This window comes from Neopsephotus bourkii, unplaced genomic scaffold (genome assembly GCF_033783945.1).
Source record: "Neopsephotus bourkii isolate Nb327-2 ecotype Australia unplaced genomic scaffold, CSIRO-AGI_Nbou_v1 NB_234, whole genome shotgun sequence".
NCBI classification, from domain to species: Eukaryota; Metazoa; Chordata; class Aves; order Psittaciformes; family Psittacidae; genus Neopsephotus; species Neopsephotus bourkii.
In genome coordinates this window covers 2,468,638-2,487,743 of record NW_026900744.1, presented here as the reverse complement: position 1 = coordinate 2,487,743, position 19,106 = coordinate 2,468,638, and the positions used below count along the sequence as shown (strand labels likewise).

Genomic DNA, 19,106 nt, shown 5'->3' with positions numbered 1-19,106 from the left:
GAGTGCATCCCTCCGGCTCTGGTTTCCCGCTATAGTGCAGTGAGGTGGAGCACGGAGAGGCACCCGCTGGGCAGAGATGGCAAACTCATGTGTGTGTGACTGCCCCAAAACTCAGCAGGTGAGTGATCATGTGGCAGTTACGTCAAGTGCCTTGGGTTTAATTTCTTAAGGCAGCTCAGTGGGAAGCTTCATTATGTGTGTGAGTGTTGCCTGTCTCCTCACAGACCTAGCAGGTGAGCCTGACCATATGGCAACTACAGTGATGTTTTCTGGGGATGGGAGCGTTTCAGAGTGTGTGTGTGTTCACAAACCCACAGGGCGACACTCACCATGTGCTGTATACAGCAGTGAAGTCTTTGGTGCAAAGGGGCTAATTATTATGTGTGTGTTTCCCAAGAGACCAGCAGGTTGGGTCTGATCACATGGGATCACTAATGCAAGGCTGAGAGAGAAACTGCATTGCACATCCTTAACGCAGACAAACTCCAAGCTCTCAGAAGCAAGGACAGCCATGGGACAAGCACAGTGTTACAAGTGCAAGCATCAAGGCCTACAATCCTGTGTATTTGCATACAGGGGCAGATGGAGGGGTGAATGCACCCCAAACTGGGTAGCTGTTAAAACTCTGAAACAGGGAGTAAGTGTGCAGTGCTAAGCAATGGAAATGGGCAGCACTAAGTTTATGGCTCTATACACCATAGAGCCATGTTTGCTTCCTTACAGCTAGTAAATTCATGTCACCATATCCTACGGACCCATGACTAGTCAGTGAAACACTCCAAGCTTAAAAATCAAGACAGGTAAAATTGTGTCTTTCTCCATCAAAAGTTCTGTTCTTTACAATCACGTTACCTCTTTGTCTGGTATGTGCCTTTTTTGCTCCAGTTCAGCTCCTCTTAACAAGACACGTGGATGATACCTGCAGGTTCTACATGCTTAGATTTTTCTGTAGGATCCTTTCTCCCTAGCTGTTGTGGCCTTGTTCCTTCTTATTTCAGTTCACAGTTCTCTGGTTATTTCTGCAGCATCTCTTTTTGTGGTTTCTCTTCCTTTGCTGATTCCTTTCTCAGTGGCACTTAGGCCTCTTTCCTTCACCTACTTCACTCTCTGTATCTTATTTTAGTACTCTGTAAGCTAATTTTACATTACTTTAGCCATATTCCTGTGCCAGTGACCCGATGAATCATGTCTAAACTGGTGTACCAAGAGGGCTTTGTGATGGATTAGAAGATACACCCCTGCACTGAAGAATACTGGAGTGCAGATACTGTTCTTTGCTTAGCAAGGGCCATCCAGATCCAAGTTCTGGGAAATACTTTTTAGACTTTTTCCTCTGCAGTCTTCATAAACTACAGGTGGTCACCAGCATACTACAGAGGCTGACTTGTCTCTCTGCTGACAGTGAACTACAGTAATTTCACACCCCACTCCCCCCCCTAGTCCTCTCTCACTGTAGTCATCCAGGCCCTGTGCTCTTCCCTGTTGCTGGGCAAATGATCCCAGGACATCCCTATTCAAAAGATGCTGCATGTACTTGGATCTTCTTCTGTCCAGATCCTGTGGCTGATTGTTTATATTAAATATTCTTGCACATCCATAAAGAAACATAGAATCATAGAATAGTTAGGGTTGGAAAGGACCTTAAGATCATCAAGTTCCAACCCGCCTGCCATGGGCAGGGACACCTTGCTCTAAACCACATTACCCAAGGCCTTGTCCCACCTGGCCTTGGACACTGCCAGGGATGGAGCATTCACAACCTCCCTGGGCAACCTATTCCAGTGCCTCACCACCCTAACAGGAAAGAATTTCCTCCTTATATCCAATCTAAACTTCCCCTGTTTAAGTTTTAACCCATTACCCCTGTACTGTCTGGGATTGCTCCGACCCAGGTGTAGGACCTTGCACTTGGCATGGTTAAACTTCATGAGGTTGGCATCAGCCCACCTCACAAGCATGTCAAGGTCCCTCTGGATGACATCATCAGAACCAATTCAGGCTTAACAGAGCCACATTCTCTCCTGGAACCTCTCCATGTATGTGTGCTACAGTACCTCCTACCTGTCTATCTGTCACAGAAACATCGCCTTGCTGTTTCTTGTCCTCTTGTCTAGTGTTTTAGCAGGTCTGTCTTTCTCTTCCTCTATAAAAAGGTGACCACATGTGTACCAGTAGCTCGGACACTTCTTACATCTGGTTATTCTTTAGCCTGCTACAGCCCAGTTCTTTTAGGTTCCCTGATACCCATGTCCCATCCCAGTCCTCTTTCAAATAATTTCTCATACTGCTTACCACTTTATTCCTTTATCTAAACTTTCTTTTTGTTTTTTAGGTCTCAGACAGGTCTGTCCAAGACTGCAGCTCTAGTCTGGTTTCTTATCATGTTCCCATGTCCCCTTATTCCCTTTGTTCTACTTGCTATTTCAGCTTTAGTGTCCCCTCATCCATATTTCATCCCTATCTATTAATACTCATATAGCATTTTTCATCTGTAAATTTCTAAGAATGAAGTGCCTGGAGAGAAACCTTCCATATCAGTTCTTCACATGACCTCTTTATTCACATGAGAGACAGACTCACTTCTATGGTAACCACAAATACTAATTCAAAGGACTTTGGCATCTAGCTGCCGTTCATATTACCTCAGCTTAGATACCTGCAAGAAGGTCTGCTGAGATCCAAGACAGCCTGGGGAAGGCACTTTTTCCAGCCAAATTAGCTCTTCTGAGTTAACTCACACTTGAAAAACCTAGAAATGCCACACTCATTTTTTTTTTTTCGTCTGAGTTTAATGCTACGTTATATTCACCTCACCAAGCTGAAATGGTGTTAAATATAGATGATATGCAGTCTTTCCAAAAACAGTAAGATAATTTGACAGAGAGAAGTGGAAAGTTCACACAGAAAGTTCTTTTGAAAATAGATAACTGAATGGTGTAACTTGAAGAATAAAGGCTGAAGAAGGGGGTAATAGCATTCAGGAGAATCACAGAATGGTTAGGGTTGGAAAGGACCTTAAGATCATCCAGTTCCAAGTCCCTTGCCATGGGCAGGGACACCTCACACTAAACCATGTCACCCAAGGCTCTATCCAGCCTGGCCTTGAACACTGCCAGGGATGGAGCATTTACCACCCCTCTGGGCAACCCATTCCAGTGCCTCACCACCCTCACAGTAAAGAACTTCCTCCTTATATCCAATCTAAACTTCCCCTGTTTAAGTTTGGACCCTTTACCCTTTGTCCTGTCGCTGCAGTCCCTGACGAAGAGTCCCTCTGGCATCCTTTTAGGCCCCCTTCAGATACTCAGAGAAGCAGTTGCTCATTTTTGTGTATGCATTTTTACAGCACCTGGAAATATATCAGGGTGCTTGTTGGTGCAAAGACATCTCTGGTCCCTGACCTTCCAAAGCTAATAATCTAATCTTGGACATCACAATACAACAAGGTATAACAGAACACCACTGGGAAACACTGCTGTCCTGGTTAGCTTCACATTTATTGTTTCAACCATGTTCCTTATCTCAGTGTATCTTTGGCATCTTCACAAGCAAAAGTTGCTTCACTTTTGTGGCTCTTTACAGCTTATTCCCACCCTGTTATCTTTTAATATCCTATGGAGAAATCAACGTCTTCCCCCCACACATTTCATTCAGTAATAACTCGCTACTTGTTACATTTTCAAACCAGCACCTTCATGCTTTCCCTTGCTGCTGCTTCTCACTCCCACTCACCTAATTTTCTTTCTTCAAATCCCTCCCTAAAAATCTCCTGTGCTGTGATGTCTACTGAAGGAATGATAATGAACAGTCAGCTGTGTGCCAGGAGTACTGTCTGTCATGGTGACTAGTGTCCTCTTACTCTGATCTGTCTCTTGCATCTGCTTCCAATGCTGGACTTGAAGCAGGGCCCCTCTTCTCTTTGTGTTAGTTATGAGTTCTGGAGCGGACTCTTAAAATCCGTCCTTTAAACAAATACAAATAAATTGAGGCAATGGCAATAGAAACACAAATGCTGGCCAAAACCAGGAATAATTCAGTGATGATTCATCAGCTCAGGTAAATTTGCATAAAAATTAATGTGACTGACGACTCCATTACAAATATTGAGAAGGAAATGATTTTTCTAAATACAGGTTTCAGCTATTTTTCTATTTATTTGTAATCCGTAAGGACTTGAGTATGTTTTATGTCTGTGCTTATATCTGAAACATTAGATACTCAATTTTTTGTTTATCTTTCGTCTACAGCCCCCAAGACTGTGGTGAGTAAAGAACATGAGAACATGTAATACCACAGGGCAAAGACTGAAAGTAAAGTACAAAAGATTTCTGATCACTTTGGTTTGGTTTTCTTTTTTTTTGTTTAAACATCAATATAATTGAAACGTGTTGAAGATACAGTGATTTGCATTAGACATTCAATACTTTCGATTCAACTAGAGGTGACTTCTGTCAATACATAGCTGTCAAAACCTCACAGATCTTTCACAGAGATCAATAAAAATCCAATTTTACAATCCTGAGATTTTCAGTGTTAAAAAAATGGAAAAAAAAAAAAAAACAAAAAGCCCAGCCCCAAAACATCCCTTTCTGCACATTGCAAAAAAGCCAGTGAAGTGTGTTACTGATTTTTCACACATGGTTCTTAAATAGCTGTTGAGGCTGGATAAGAACAAGAAGATTGAGTATTAACATAATGTTTGCATGTGTTCCACACACCGTGTATGCGGTGTGGTGCATGGTATGGTTCTTCAAAGTGAGGATGTAAAAATCCAGGTGTAATTGTGTAGAAATCATACAGTTTCTTTGGGTTTTGTATCACTTTCCCTGTGTAGAATAAAGCAGTGCAGGCATTCAAGGATATGTTCAATTGGTACTTCAACATTACTGTCGGAAACAAGGTCATGACAATGTTTCTGCTACAAACAGCACATTGATGTTGGGTGTGCAAGCAGAGTGGGTACAATTTGAATGAAAATATATAAACTTAGGGAAAAAAAAAAAAAAAAACCAAAAGGGAAAAAGAAAAAATCTGTTCAGGTTTTTAGCCAGATCTGCTGGATTCAGACAGAAAGTTAAATCAGGTAAAGAAAAAAAGAGACAAAATGAAAATCCAAAGCCCAGACTGAGGTAACAAAAGTAAATGAATTTCACAACATGCATACATAGTGGAGGAATGCTATAATCTTATCCTTGTAACCTCAATCCACTCTCCTCCCAGCACTTATTGCTCTCATTAGTTAGGAAATATCTAAAAGCAGATAGTAAATTTCTTGTGTGAGGACAGTCTCTTTAATGTATTCTGAACATGCCTGGTATAACTTCAGAGGTTCTATACAAAAATAATATTACCTCTTGGGGTTTTTCTGTATTATTTCTAAGCACAGGAAACATTAAAATGCAGCAAGTCTGGAAAGGTCAAACTGTATCTCCCCTCATTCTGTGCAGGACTTCAGAAATGATCAAAAGGTTACGCTGAGGTAACTGATATGAAACCTGAAACACCGTGATCACAAAACTTGCATCAATTTGTGCCCATGCAGGCGAAGCATCATCTCATTTCACTCCTGAAAAATGATTATTTTATTTTACATTTTATAGCTGTTTGGAACTGTTTGTTCCTAACAACTACTCCTCACAGATGTGCATCAATGTAGTGTAATTACACAGAGACACTGTCAGCCTGAAGGAACCCAACCTGTACATTACACCCATACTGAGTATGGAAGGTGAGTGATTTGTGACTTGGGATTTGGAAGGCTGCTTTGCTTTCCTGCTCTTCCATCACCATTTCTGAGCTGGTAAAAGCAGGAGACTGCCAGCGTGTAGTGCTTGCTCAGACACACTTCCTTCCTTTTTCGTTATTCCTCTATGTTGGGCAGAGCTTTGATGAGGGTTCGGTTGCCAGTGTGTGCTTAGGCTCTGCATTTAACTACGGAAGGGAAGGAAAGAAAAGTCAGTGCCAGCCACCTGGGTGCAGAATGGAAGAAGAAATGTTATCCAAGGATGGGAGTAAACCCCTGCTATTACAAACCAGGTATTTTAAAGTTATTTTAATAAAGAACCTTCATAAAGTTCCTGTCAGAAATGTCAACATGTGCATGACAAAAGTGCACTTTACCTGGGAAAGGTGAAGGGCTAAGTCAGTTCTACTGGGGTTTGAGTGTGTGAAGAAGAATTTGAACACGAGCAAGGCAGTGGAGGAACTTCAAACCTGCAGTATAATGCTAAGCCGGAATATTGTGCCTGTCAGAGGCAGGTAGAAGGGACACAAAGAACTCTTCTAAAGCCTGCAACTCCCTGGAAGCCCTCAGGGGTGGAAGCCCTTTCTGGCAGTTTCTAATTGTCTAGCAGCTAAATATGCTCTGGTACTATGCAGATGTTTCCAAGGGGTCTGAATGATACAGACATGGTGGCAGTGGTTACTACCCCCAGACTTAAGAAATTAAAATACATGCTTGTGTTATATTTTCATGTATTTCTCCAAAAATAAGTATTAATTTTATTAATATTTCTGATTATGGACATTTTCTAGACTCTGTCCTTTATTTATATATACAGGCACATTTTATGCCCTGTATTTTAATCTATAAACCCTACAGTTCTTCTCTTTCAATCCTTTTCAGCATCTACTCCTTTAAAATTATTTTAATGTAGCCTGTGAACATTGAAAGATGAGAGAGGTAGAATCAGAGCCGATTATTTGACCCCTAACTGAAATTTAGTTCTTTAGAAGGAAGGAGAGTTCATAATGGATTTAGGAACCATGTCAAGTGCCATACTGTAAATTCATTATTTGGTTTTAGTTACAATTTCTAAAAGTACTAGTGGCACAGAAAAAGGAGCAGGAAATCACTGAGAGACAATCACTGTATGTGGCAGCTGGGAGAGAGGAGGTAAACTGAAATTGCAGGAATTTACTTTAGGCTGTAATAGGCTTATGTTAGCTAACACATGGCAACTAATACACAATAAAATCGCAGTGCAGAAAAAGACCATTTTTAGTTTTCACATATTAACAGATAAAGGGGGCCTGCAAAAAACCTGGAGAGTGACTTTTTACAAGGGCCTGTGGAAATGGCTTTAAACTGAAACAGAGTGTATATAGGATCAGACATTAGGAAGTTCTTCACTGTGAGGGTGCTAAGGCTCTGGCACAGGTTGCCCAGAGAAGCTGTGGCTGCCCAGTCCCTGGCAGTGTTCAAGGCCAGGTTGGACAGGGCTTGGAGCAACCTGGTCTAGTGGAAGGTGTCTCTGCCCGTAGCAGGGGGTTAGAACTGGACGAGCTTTAAGGTCCCTTCCAACTCAAACTATTCTGTGATTCTATACCTGAATCTCACTCCTCCTGTATAATGGGATATTACTTTCTGCCAGGTAAGATTTTAAGAGCTTTTATATTTCACGTGCTATTTCCAAGAGCTGATTCCTAAATTGCCATCACTTTTGTGTATACTCTGAATATGGAATCAGCCTCCTTTCTCTGGTCCAGCAGCCACCATCCTGAGTCCATGAATTTCCAAATGGAGTATTTCAATGCCATGTGAAAAAGTAGGAGCAAGAGACGTCATGGGTGGGGAGACTTCTTTCCAACCTGGTATTTTATGCTGATTCTGCACTGAATATGGCAGGATTGGACATGACATTGGTAATCCAATGTCACCTTAAGTTACACCATCCTGACAGGGTCATTATCTTGAATCACTTCAGAAGGCCACTGCAGGGCAAGAACTGATTTGGTTTCCCAAGTCTCAAGTGCACTTCTCAGGACCCCCTCCCATACAGTAAACAACGACTTTTAAAGGGAGATGCTACAACCAACCAGTGAACCGGGGAATGACGGAAATAATGGTGAAGCAACCCAGTATAACAGTGTGCTCTTCCAGAGATTTACACAACAGGCAGGGTTTAAAACAAACACAAGAATAGATGCTATTTAATTAGGACCTTCACAGAAAAACATCTGGTATAATTGGTTAAGGGGAAGTCTTTACTCAGGCAACATTTATTGGGATATAAACAATGTCCAATTGTAAAAGCTAATTAAACAGCAGGGCTAAGGTAACACAAGAGTTTTGCCTGCATGACTAGGATATAAGGTTTATAATCCATGCTGTTATGGGACAACAGCAGCAAGAACAAATAATTGTGTATCCAAAAAGTCAATTATGCCCTTCTTTTAGTAATAACATGCTCCAGAGGTCACAGAAGACTTGTTCTTTAAGTAACATAGCCAGTTCTCAATAGAATCTGAAACTTGATTACTGTTCGGTGTTTGTTAGGAAATTGAAAGTGGCAAAACAAGCCTGATGGATAGTCCACCCTATTCAATGGTACATTACTAGCCCATCACTGATAAGCTGTAGGTACCCCGATGGCTTTTGATTTCACAGAGCAAAGTCCATTTTTGAGCCATCTCCCCTGTAGCAGTTTCCAAGGAACTTGCATCACTGACCATGTATTATTTCAAAATGTACTTTTAAAAAAGCTCACAAGTAATAGGGATATATATATATATATATATATATATATTAGTTGAACTAATGCAACTTAAATGGCAGGTATACACACGTCCATGTAGCTACAAATTGAGTGACAAATCCATCTTGCAGTTTCCTCAGAGCTTCTGCAATGGGTGACACCCTGGGTTCACCTGACCCTTCCAGATTCCTCCAGGTTACTCTTAGGAAAGCCTCCACCTTCTACAGCACATCCAGGGTTGTTTCTACTTGGCAGCACCGTACCTGCTGTTACAATCCCTTCAAATGCAGTCTCTGTAACAAAGAAAATTCTGCTGTATTCACTCTCTTCTTGCTTATCTTCTTTGCACTGGTGGAATTATGTACCTCTGCAAACTGGAAGGAAATGAAGTTTCAGAGGCCAGGCAGATACTCCCTCCTTTGTGAAGAGAGGGTTATTTTCCCCTGAATGCTGCTCTATGCACCGTGGGGTTTGAGAAGCACTTTGCCACATACTATGAGCAACTACAACAGAGAAGTCTTCTTCCAAACCAATGATATCCACAAGAGCCTTTCATCCTTTTCTTAAATAGCTATCTTGACACAGAACTGGCTGCAGTGAATTTGCTGTACTTCCCTACTAAGGCATCAAGCAACCTGAGACGGCTGCGTGCTGAGCAGCAATACACAAACACACTGAAATCTTAAGCTACTCAATGGCCTTTTAAAGTGCACAAAATTTTCTCACAAACCAAGTATCTGCAGCTAGTGAAAAAACTGACTTCCAAAACTTTACATGTTTTTTAAATTCCTAGCCTCTAGCAATGTATTATAATGTAAAAACTATGCTCAAAACCTTATATATTTTCACAATAATTTTTACTTTAAATAATTTAATTTACTGCCTTTTAGATTGGAAAGCAGCAAGGACAATTTCAAACAGGAACTTCAAAACCAAGATAGAACCAAAGACTTTTTCAGGATGAAAGAACACATGTAAGGAGGATCAAGACCCTACAGTGAGATCAGCCATTAGCTAATTAAATATGTGACTAAAATTCATCATTTTAAATAGCAGCCATATTGATGGGGAGCAATCTGGTCAGCAAACAAATGATAGTGGATTTTTTTTCCCCCCATATCTTCAGAGAGAAACATTTATCTTAATAAGATTCACTGTGCCATAATACACACAGAATAAGTCAATGCTTACTAATTAAAGGACAGTGTCAACCTGATTTTCTAAACAGCTAATTAAAATATGTAGCATCTAATACTGCACTTCTTGCAAAGTATGCTGTTTAAAAAATACATCCCTGTAAAAGTTACTTGTTTTCCTATTCCCTTGTGTTTGCTTTTTTAATTGGTTTTTCAACAAAGGAGGATCTGCTGAACCAAGGTTCTATTTCTGTATCCAGTTCCATTAACGCACACCCCCGTACTTAGGTTGTAGGTCTGAAAGGCTAGGCAAGGAAAGAACAACACTAATCCGAAGGGGTTGCTGTTGGTGCTTTTGCAAGGATGACAAGATTTTCTCTCTGTGTTTTGGGGGGGGGGGGATTTTAGGTAATGTAGATGATACTTGAAACTGTAAAATTTTCAAAGAGAAATGTTATTTTCCTATTGATGAGGAATCCTTAACCTTTCATTTTATAGATTACATTAGCTTCTCAGAGTAAGTAGGCTTTTGTGTTTCTTATTCTGATTCTGTATGTAGCTTTTTCAAGAGAAAGAAGTTGTTGTAGATCTGTCAGCAAGGCTCTGGGAGTAGGAGGATGTTTGGATTTCCGGCATATTGCAACGCAGTTCTTGGCCACCAGCAAAGCTCTGTGTGTGAATCTCATTTTATATCCGTTGTTTGCAATACCACATATTTTAAGAGACATTTGAAGTAGTCTCTGTACTCCTAATCCTAGATAAGTAATCACAAATCATTCCCTAAAGGAAACCGAGAAGGCAGAATACCTACTTTTACGTATCTCATGTCATGAGAGACTGTGGATGAAATGATGCTGTCACAGAAATGGAATTAAATCTGTTGTATACTGAAAAATTTCAGTCTGCATTCAAAGTTCTTAGCTCAGATCAGCCTATTGTTTGCTATGTTTTTTCTTTCCAGATTCAGATATAGCAGTATTTTGAATGACACACTTTTTGCATTAAAACATCATTAGCCAGCTAATTTTATTACTCAATTTTTTAATATTTTAAAATGTGTATTTTTGCCGTGCAGAAATCTGACACAGTAAATGATGAACTCTGTGACTGCTAATTAGTTTTAGACCTGGAAGTATATGGAGCTCGTCCCCAATTCATATTTGCATTATTCTTTTCTCTGAAGATCACCTGAGGCACCACTCCCACTACTTCTCCTTCTTTTCCATCCTCGACCAATACATAGAAAACATCATTTCCTCAGCCAAGACATATGCAAGAGCCTTCAGAATGCATCAGGATAGATTTTTCCTCAGTTGGAGGAATCACTGCGTTATCAGTATGAGGTCCTGCTGCCCTGGGCAGCATACAACAAGCTTGGGATTTCCAAACATTTTGCCTTCTCCAGCAAAGGTGATTTTGTTGTGTGCTAACTAATACATTATAAACACAGCTTCTCCTTTCACTTCCTGTGCCCTTTCATAGGCAGGCGCTCAGCTCCTCACAAACTGCAATGAAAATTCAGTGGGTGACCAGCAGCTTTAGCAATCTCTACACAAAACAATGAATTGAAACCAATCCTTTCCATTGTAAATGATTCCAGAATAAAAAAAATAACTAAGAGTTGTGTTGACAATGACTTAGGAGTGCAAAATACTGTAACTGTCTGCATTCTGCAGTGTTAACAGGAGTTAAAACTTGGTTTAGTTATTAAAGTAATCAGGTATGAATCAAAAAAACCTCAGGAGATGCTGTTGTTGAGGAAGCAAATATTATTTTCACACAAACAAGCATTTTTCTCATCCTAACTTCATCTTAATGGGTATACATCTTTAATAAACAAAACCATTATTTTGAATTGTATCAAGAAATTTCCATCTTTAATACTGCTCCAACAAAAAAAACCTGAAATGCTAAAAGCATTTTGTTTTTTTTACACACACATCCAGCATTGCCATAATGCAATCTTGTAAATGCCAAAAACGTGGAGCCATGATCTATAATTTTAAAATGCCAGTGATTTCCAAGCTGTCACTGATCTTGGAAAATTTCCCCAGTAGCATGTGGAGATCAATAACTGTTTATAGACTTTTTAGTCCCAGTTTATACGGAATCTGTAACTATGGACTATGTCAAATCTCTTAACTGAGAAGTGAAAGACTTGATTTCATGCTTAAAACTGCCCAAAAGCCCATAATGCTAAGAAAGGCAAGAAGGATGATCCAGGGAACTACAGGCCAGTCAGTGCCTGCTTGCTCTCTGGAATAATAATGGTGCGAGTGCAGCAGCCATTTCTGAGCAATAAGGAAAAGAAGGTGGTAAGAAACAGTGTCCAGCATGGATTTCCCAAGTTTGCCATGCTTGACCAAGCCTAATTACCTTCAGTGATGAAATGGCAAGATGTGCAGACAAAGGAAGAGCAGTCAGTGTTGTCCACCTTGACTTCAGAGGGGGCTTTCAGCATGCTCTCCCCTAGCACACTTGTATCCAAGCTGGGACATTACTGTGTGGATGGGTGGGGTTACTGCTAGATGGGTGAAGATCCAGCTTTATGGGCACAATGGGCTAATGATTCATATTTCATTCAACAGCTAGTTACAAGTGGTGGTCCTTGGGAGTTTACCTTTCTACCTACAACACTGTTATCAGTGGCCTGGAGGAGAACACAGAGCACGACTTGGTCAGGCTTTCAGAAGGCACTGAACTAGGAGATGCCATCAGCACTCTGAAGATGAGAATTGTCATTCAGGGAGAAGTATACAGGCTGGAGGAACGGACTGACAGGAACCTCAGGAAACTCAACAAGGATGTGTGAAAAGTCCTGTACCTGGGACAGGCTAGCCCTCTACAGTGGTATGGGATCGGACTGTATGGCTGAGAAGCAGCTCTGCACAGGACAGAAGCATCCTGGTGATGTTGTAGACTACACACAAGTCAGCAGTGCACACCAGCAGCAATGAAGTCTAACAGCATATTGTGCTCTGCCAACAGGTGCATCAACAGTAGGTCGAGAGAGATTTAATTATTCCCTTTCCCTCTGTATTATTCAGGCTGGTTTTGTATCTGGAATATTACGGGGGACTCTGTATATGAAAGTTTCTGATAAACTTAAGAGCATTAAGCAGACAAAACACTGAGATGATTAGAGGGCTGGAGCACTTGCTCTTTGAGGAAAGCCTGTGAGACAAGGGCTTACTTATTCTTACTCACTTACTGGAGAAGAGCCAAGTTCCAAAACACCTAAAACCAACCAGCCCAGACATAAGGTGACCAAAAAGATGGAGCTAGGCTCACTACAAAGGTGCAACTGGATGTAAGGGAAAGTAATTAAATAAAAGGCTACTTAAGACTGGAACAGGTTGCCCAGCGAGGCTGGGGAGTCTCTGTTCTGTCAGGTTTTCAAAATTTCATTGCAGCAAGGCCTGAACAACCAGATGTGTTTTCAAACCAATGCTGACCCTAACCTGAACAGGAGCTTGCACTAGAAAGCCTCTCAAGGTCCCTTCCAACTGAATGATTCTATGATTCCAAGTGCATGTAAGAGTCTTTTCAAAGTTCCCATCCATCCCATCCTTAGGGTTGCCACTTTACATGTGTAGTTATGGGCTGATGTCAAAAGAAAGTAAATTAACATGTCCTCCTCATCTTTTATCTCATAAGCAGGTTTAAGCTCAATATTCTGTCTGTGCTTATCCTAAATTCCACTCCAAGGTTAATGCATCCAGAAAATACCTTTTACTCACTATTTTTCCCTCCTTGCACACGTACTCATGTGAAAGTGGATAAGAATTTTGTTGTACCATGGAACCTTTCTCTTCTGGATCCAGATGGTTTTCTATTTGATATTTTACAGAAGAGATACTGAAAAACAATTTTATCTTTGATTATGTCTCTTTACAGCTTATTTTCATTGTGGTAGATCAATTCTTTTCTATGCTCATCCATTTCTCAGTCTTCTGTTTCATCTGATTTTTCATCAGCTGAATCTTTGCCTTGTGTAATTGAAGTACGAGCTGTGGATTAACATGCATTGCTGTGTCTGTAAGTCCACAATTCCTGAACATTAAACTGGGTAAGAACCTGTGCTGCACATCAGTAACACAGCATAGAATCATAGAATCATGGAATAGTTAGGGTTGGAAAGATCATCAAGTTCCAACCCCCCTGCCATGGGCAGGGACACCTCACACTAAATCATCTCACCCAAGGCCTCGTCCAACCTGGCCTTTAACACTGCCAGGGATGGAGCACTCACAACCTCCCTGGGCAACCTATTCCAGTGCCTCACCACCCTAACGTGACCCTAACAACTTTCTCTTCTCCAGGCTGAACAGCCCCAACTTTTTCAGCCTGTCTTCATATGGGAGGTGCTCCAGTCCCCTGATCATTCTCGTGGCCCTCCTCTGGACTTGTTCCAACAGTTCCATGTCCTTTTTATGTTGAGGACACCAGAACTGCACACAATGCTCCAGGTGAGGTCTCACGAGAGCAGAATAAAGGGGCAAGATCACCTCCTTCGATCTGCTGGTCACACTCCTTTTGATGCAGCCCAGGATACGGTTGGCTATATGCCAACACTGTGAACAAACATGAATTCTTAACTGCTCTCATGAAACCCAAAACTGAATTACTCCAGTTAAGGCCAGGTTGGACAAAGCCTTGGGTGAGATAGTTTAGTGTGAGATGTCCCTGCCTATGGCAGGGGGGTTGGAACTAGATGATCTTAAGGTCCTTTACAACCCTAACTATTCTATGATTCTATGAAGGAAGACATACTGAAACTAGAACGTCTTCCAACCTTAGGTTTAATCTCTTTACAGTTAAATTCACACTGTTAACTCCCTGGTTAGCAAGCAAAACATTGCAGACAATACTCAAAATCACAGAACCATGGAATCATAGAACAGTTTGGGTTGGAAGGGACCTTAAAAATGAACAGTACTACTGTTCAGGAACAGTACTACTGTTCAGTAACAGTAAATGATTACACATTCTAAATGTGATGGTATTTAGCAAATACTGGAAATGAATCATATATGTTCTTCCCAATTCCTTTTGTAAGAGCGTGTAAACACCTTAAAATATGCAGTTTCATATCTGAGGTCTTATTTCCAACATTATGAAAGACTACCCTGAAGGGTTTAAACCTTGTGTTGTATCATTAAGCTGTAAGGAAAACTTACAAACATACAAAATTAAAGTGGCCACTGGAATTCTTTAGCTTTTTGTGCAATTAAAGTGATATAAAATGGCATTTCTAAGATAAGACAAATACACAAAACTGTTAAGCATTAAAACAGCTAGGAGCCTATTTGGGGGCAACAACAGCATGCATTGGTGGCTTTGCCACAAACTAAAGCCAAAACCCGACTTCGTTTAAATCACATGAGAAATCCAATACTCTGAGGTGCAGTACTGTGTGTGTATACAAATAGAGGAAACAGTTTAAACCTACAACAAGGAAAATATCTTAAAAGTCCAGAAAGGTAATAAACAAGCAGTCCTTGTACTTTATTCTTTTTCTACTCCTTTCTGTGCAAATCAGAAAAAGTAGAAAGTTGAGGCAGCAGTGGAAGACTCACCAAAATATATTTCAAAAAGAAAAAAAAGATACTCAAATTGGTACATAAAAGATCAATAATGTTATACTGACTGTGGCAAGCAGAGTGAATATAAAGTCATGTGGCTCTGAGGCCTGATCTTTTAAGCTGCTCCTAATTAAATGCAGCTTTGCTCCTACTGGATGCTAAGAGCTTTCCAGGTTACTGCCTGTATTAAATGAAAATTAGATGCTTAATCTGTATGAACATTGCAAAGTTGATAGAAAAAAAGATAATGTGTGAAGTCTGTGTCAAAAAAGAATATTGCTGATTCATTCCAATGTGCTTAGACATTCCTGAACTCCAACGTTTCATCAGTACCTCATAGTATACAGGTCATAATCCTTAGCAGATAAACGCTTAATCCAAGATAAATCGTAATAAATCCAAATGAGATTAGACCTTTACTGACATATTCAACGAGCGGTGTAAAAACATGTTTGAGTGACTGTGATGCAGCAGTGGGAGTCACTGACTCAATTATGCTCAGAACTTCAGAGAAGGTGCAATAATAGTTAAAAGAAAAGCAGAAATTTGTTGGCAAGAGCCACTTGGGGGGCTGTTCTCCAGCCTCACTTCTGAACAGTATTCTTCTGATCTGTGAGTCTTCACAGTTTAAATCAGTGCTCTGTCAAAGTCACCTACTTTCTGAAACAAATGTTTTATTTATCTCCTCCTCCCCACTCCTACTATTCTGAATCTGAATAAAACCTGCAGGAGCCTTAAGGCTAAATCATACAGGGGATCCACTGGCACTTTCATTCCCTCTGTATTCAGTAGTTCAGGATATCTGGATGACTTGTCAAGTATTTAAAATAAAGCACATCTCTGCATAGATCTTTGAAAAAATCAAAAAGCCATGTTAAAATTAATAGTGCTATGACTAAAGGCATTATGGTTACAGCTGGACAGTAGGACTAGAAAAATTGTTTGGTTCTAGAATCAGATTGCTACAGAGGTCTGGAAGCTTTACCTGGAAGAAATTTTGTCCCTCTTTATTTGAGATACAAGTATAACCCCTTAACCTGCCAACTGTACACACAGCTGTGAACAAAAAGCTGCTGTATTGAGGCAGAAGCATTTCAGTTACATTTTAAAAAGGTTTTTTTATTCTGCAATAATGAAACTTCCAAGAAATCCTAATAAAGAAAACCAATGTTGCCTTACATTGATCAATTAAGGGGGGGAAAAAAACTATAGAAAATTACTACTTAATAAATTGTAACATGAAGTAAACTAAAATTTGGAATGAAGCTGTGTGGGTTCCATTAGTATTACTGAGCACACTCAGAGCGGTGATCCTGGGATAGTGGCTTCGCAGGAGTTTCGACGGTGTGAGGAATTAAAAGTTGGTATCTGATGTCCTCAGAGCCTTTGATGTGTTTATAGCTTTTACAGGTCAGTTGCAAAGATAAGCTTCGTAATGGCTTTCTATACTTACCTTGAAAAAGCACTTACACTCTTTCTATTGCTTAAAATAAATCTTCTGACAACATTTGCTATTTATTCTAAAAATGGCGGTGTACATTAACAATATATTGATTCAGAATGCTGTATTCTGGAGATCTCCCCATTGTACTCTAACAGCACCGTGGAGCTCTCCAATTTTGTCACCATCTGACTTTAGCTACTCCCGCTGTTTCATCATCAAGTAAACCAAGCAAAACTGTGCCTTAGGTGTTATGATTCTTACAGTGACTGAGGTACACCAGGTCTCATTAGGAAATCACGCCCCCTCCATTCAGTCCAGATTTCTAAACTTCTGTAGATCCTGTTGTTGGCTGCTCAGGTTAGACAAAGAAACAGGGCGGGCTGTGGGAGGAGTAACATGAATTAGGTGCTCAGGTGGAGACAGATGCACAGACAAAGCAACACAGGTGCTTTTATGGTTCACATGTAGGATGAGCGCTCACTTCCTTTGAATTGAGGCGTCACATCATTCTCATTGCATACAACACTCGGCTCATTTTTCTGACGGAGAAACGTAAGTTCTTATTTTAGAAGGCACTCTTGTGTTTGGTTTTGTCATGTAATAAGGTATGAAGTAACATCAAAATGAACTAAGTATTTTACTTTGTGTAGTACATGTATGAATCATGCATTAACAGTATTCAGCTGTGTCCTGGGTTCAGCAGTAGCAGTCATTTTTCTCAGTCTTAGCAGCTGAGCTTAAACCATGACAAGCTGTAAGAAACATCCACTTTTCTTGGTACTTGGGAGGATCTACGTAGAATTCTCTTTTCAAAATAGCATGCCACATAATCATCATTAGTTGTGGAACAACTAATGACCTTTTGCTGTACCCATGGTGAAATACTTGATGGTAACCAGATCCACTAGGAACTATAAAATGCTATATACATTTGGAGTATTAAGTTGATTTTTTTTATCCCCCCCACCTAAAAAGTGTAGCCAAGTAACTGAAATATTGCATAGCGCAGACTCAGTATACTGCAAGTAAAACTGTGTAAGAGATGTCATTTTCTTTAGGTCTACAGAGCTTCAAAGTGAACTGCTTTTAGAAAAGCCGTTGCCTAATGGGATGATACCTTATCATTTAATGGCTTGATGCCCTTTTCTTCACTGTTGTTTGGAGCTAGACTTCTCAATTTTTAGAAATATCAATACCTCTTCAAAGGAAAGCTGTAGAGGCTGTAAATCAGGAGGGATTTCTGCAATTCTCTCAAAACACACAGGTACAGTGCACCTACAAGTTCAGCAACACTACTTCGGTATAGCGAGAAGTAGTTCTCTATCAGCACGCTGTTTCGGGGTAGATGATCTTTAACACAGGGTGCACTGAGGACATCAAACTTGCATTCAAGAAAAAAAAGAAGTAACACCTGAATTTGGCCTTGTCTGGATTTCTGACAATCACATTTTATCTCCACTTTTCAGTGTAATTTATGTATTTCAGGGGCTGCCTGCACAAAGTATATCACAGGTCCTCTCTGTGACAGTGTGTCTCTAAAACAAGAGGATTTTGACCAAACTAATAGACAGATGAAGCCAAACAAACAAATCCCTGCTATGCTAATTTCTGAAACAGATGGCTCTGATCCAGTATTTGCTAGCAAATGTAATTCACTGTCAATCTAGTGCAGAATCGTGTATGTCTTTCTGTCATTCTGTATGTATAGCACATAGGGAGAAATCTGGCTCAGGATACTCCACCCACAGCTAAAATTATACACAAAGAACTGAAAATCAAAGTGCATAAACAAGCACAAATTCTGCTGTCCTTACTGGAAGCAGAGATTAGACCACTGTTTTGAAGCTGCAGGTACAGATCTTCAAAAGACCTAAAGATGTTAGGGCTGTAGTCTTCCCTCACTTTGTGGTAAAAATACCCTTGAAATGAATGCAAGCTGTATACATGGGCTGCAGCATGAGAAAATACCAGGCAAACTACCCTGTAAACTTTTAATTTGCTAGAAACCATTTTTTTTCTTAAATACCTGAGATTTTGTTACTTTTAATTCCTTGGAAAATAAATAAAAAAAGAAAAAGATAAAAATGTAAGTAATTTCACATCCAGGCTCCTGACCAGGCCATGCTGTTGAAGCTGTGGGTCTAATTCAGCCTTCTGAGACAGGCTGTCTTTGCTGCTGGTGTATCTTCAGCTAAATTTAGCCTAATGTTAAGAATGACCTACACAGCAAGGAAATAAACTGTTTGAAAAAATATAGGACAAAGCATATGTTTAAGGGAAAGCTTCCCACAATGTTCTATTTGTGGCACACGATCATACATTTGTGTCACATCATCTTATCCTTTCCCTGAGCATTGATTGAAAAAGAGGCTTTTTAACCTACTCAGAATTCTTCTTCGTACATCTTTACCGGCGAGGTTCGCGGACCCGGTCAGGAGCTGGAGGTGGGGGGGGAAAGCATCTC

At 40.3% G+C, this 19,106-nt stretch overlaps 2 long non-coding RNA genes across 4 annotated transcripts; one reads left to right on the top strand and one right to left on the bottom strand.

The window, feature by feature from the left end:
• Positions 1-3: 3 nt before the first annotated feature.
• On the top strand, positions 4-10,655 carry LOC133207742 (uncharacterized). Of its 2 annotated transcripts, none has more exons than XR_009724146.1 (3): positions 4-118; positions 5,641-6,036; positions 9,368-10,161. It is a non-coding gene; the product is annotated as an uncharacterized LOC133207742 (long non-coding RNA). The 2 variants fall into 2 exon arrangements; XR_009724145.1 differs by lacking the exon at positions 4-118 and adding an exon at positions 10,173-10,655 and having other exon boundaries at positions 4,689-6,036; positions 9,368-9,451.
• Positions 7,131-19,096, bottom strand: LOC133207745 (uncharacterized). Of its 2 annotated transcripts, none has more exons than XR_009724150.1 (3): positions 19,026-19,096; positions 13,354-13,471; positions 7,131-8,851 (listed from the first exon to the last, which is right to left on the bottom strand). It is a non-coding gene; the product is annotated as an uncharacterized LOC133207745 (long non-coding RNA). The 2 variants fall into 2 exon arrangements; XR_009724149.1 differs by lacking the exon at positions 19,026-19,096 and adding an exon at positions 17,760-18,634.
• Between the last annotated feature and the right edge of the window lie 10 nt (positions 19,097-19,106).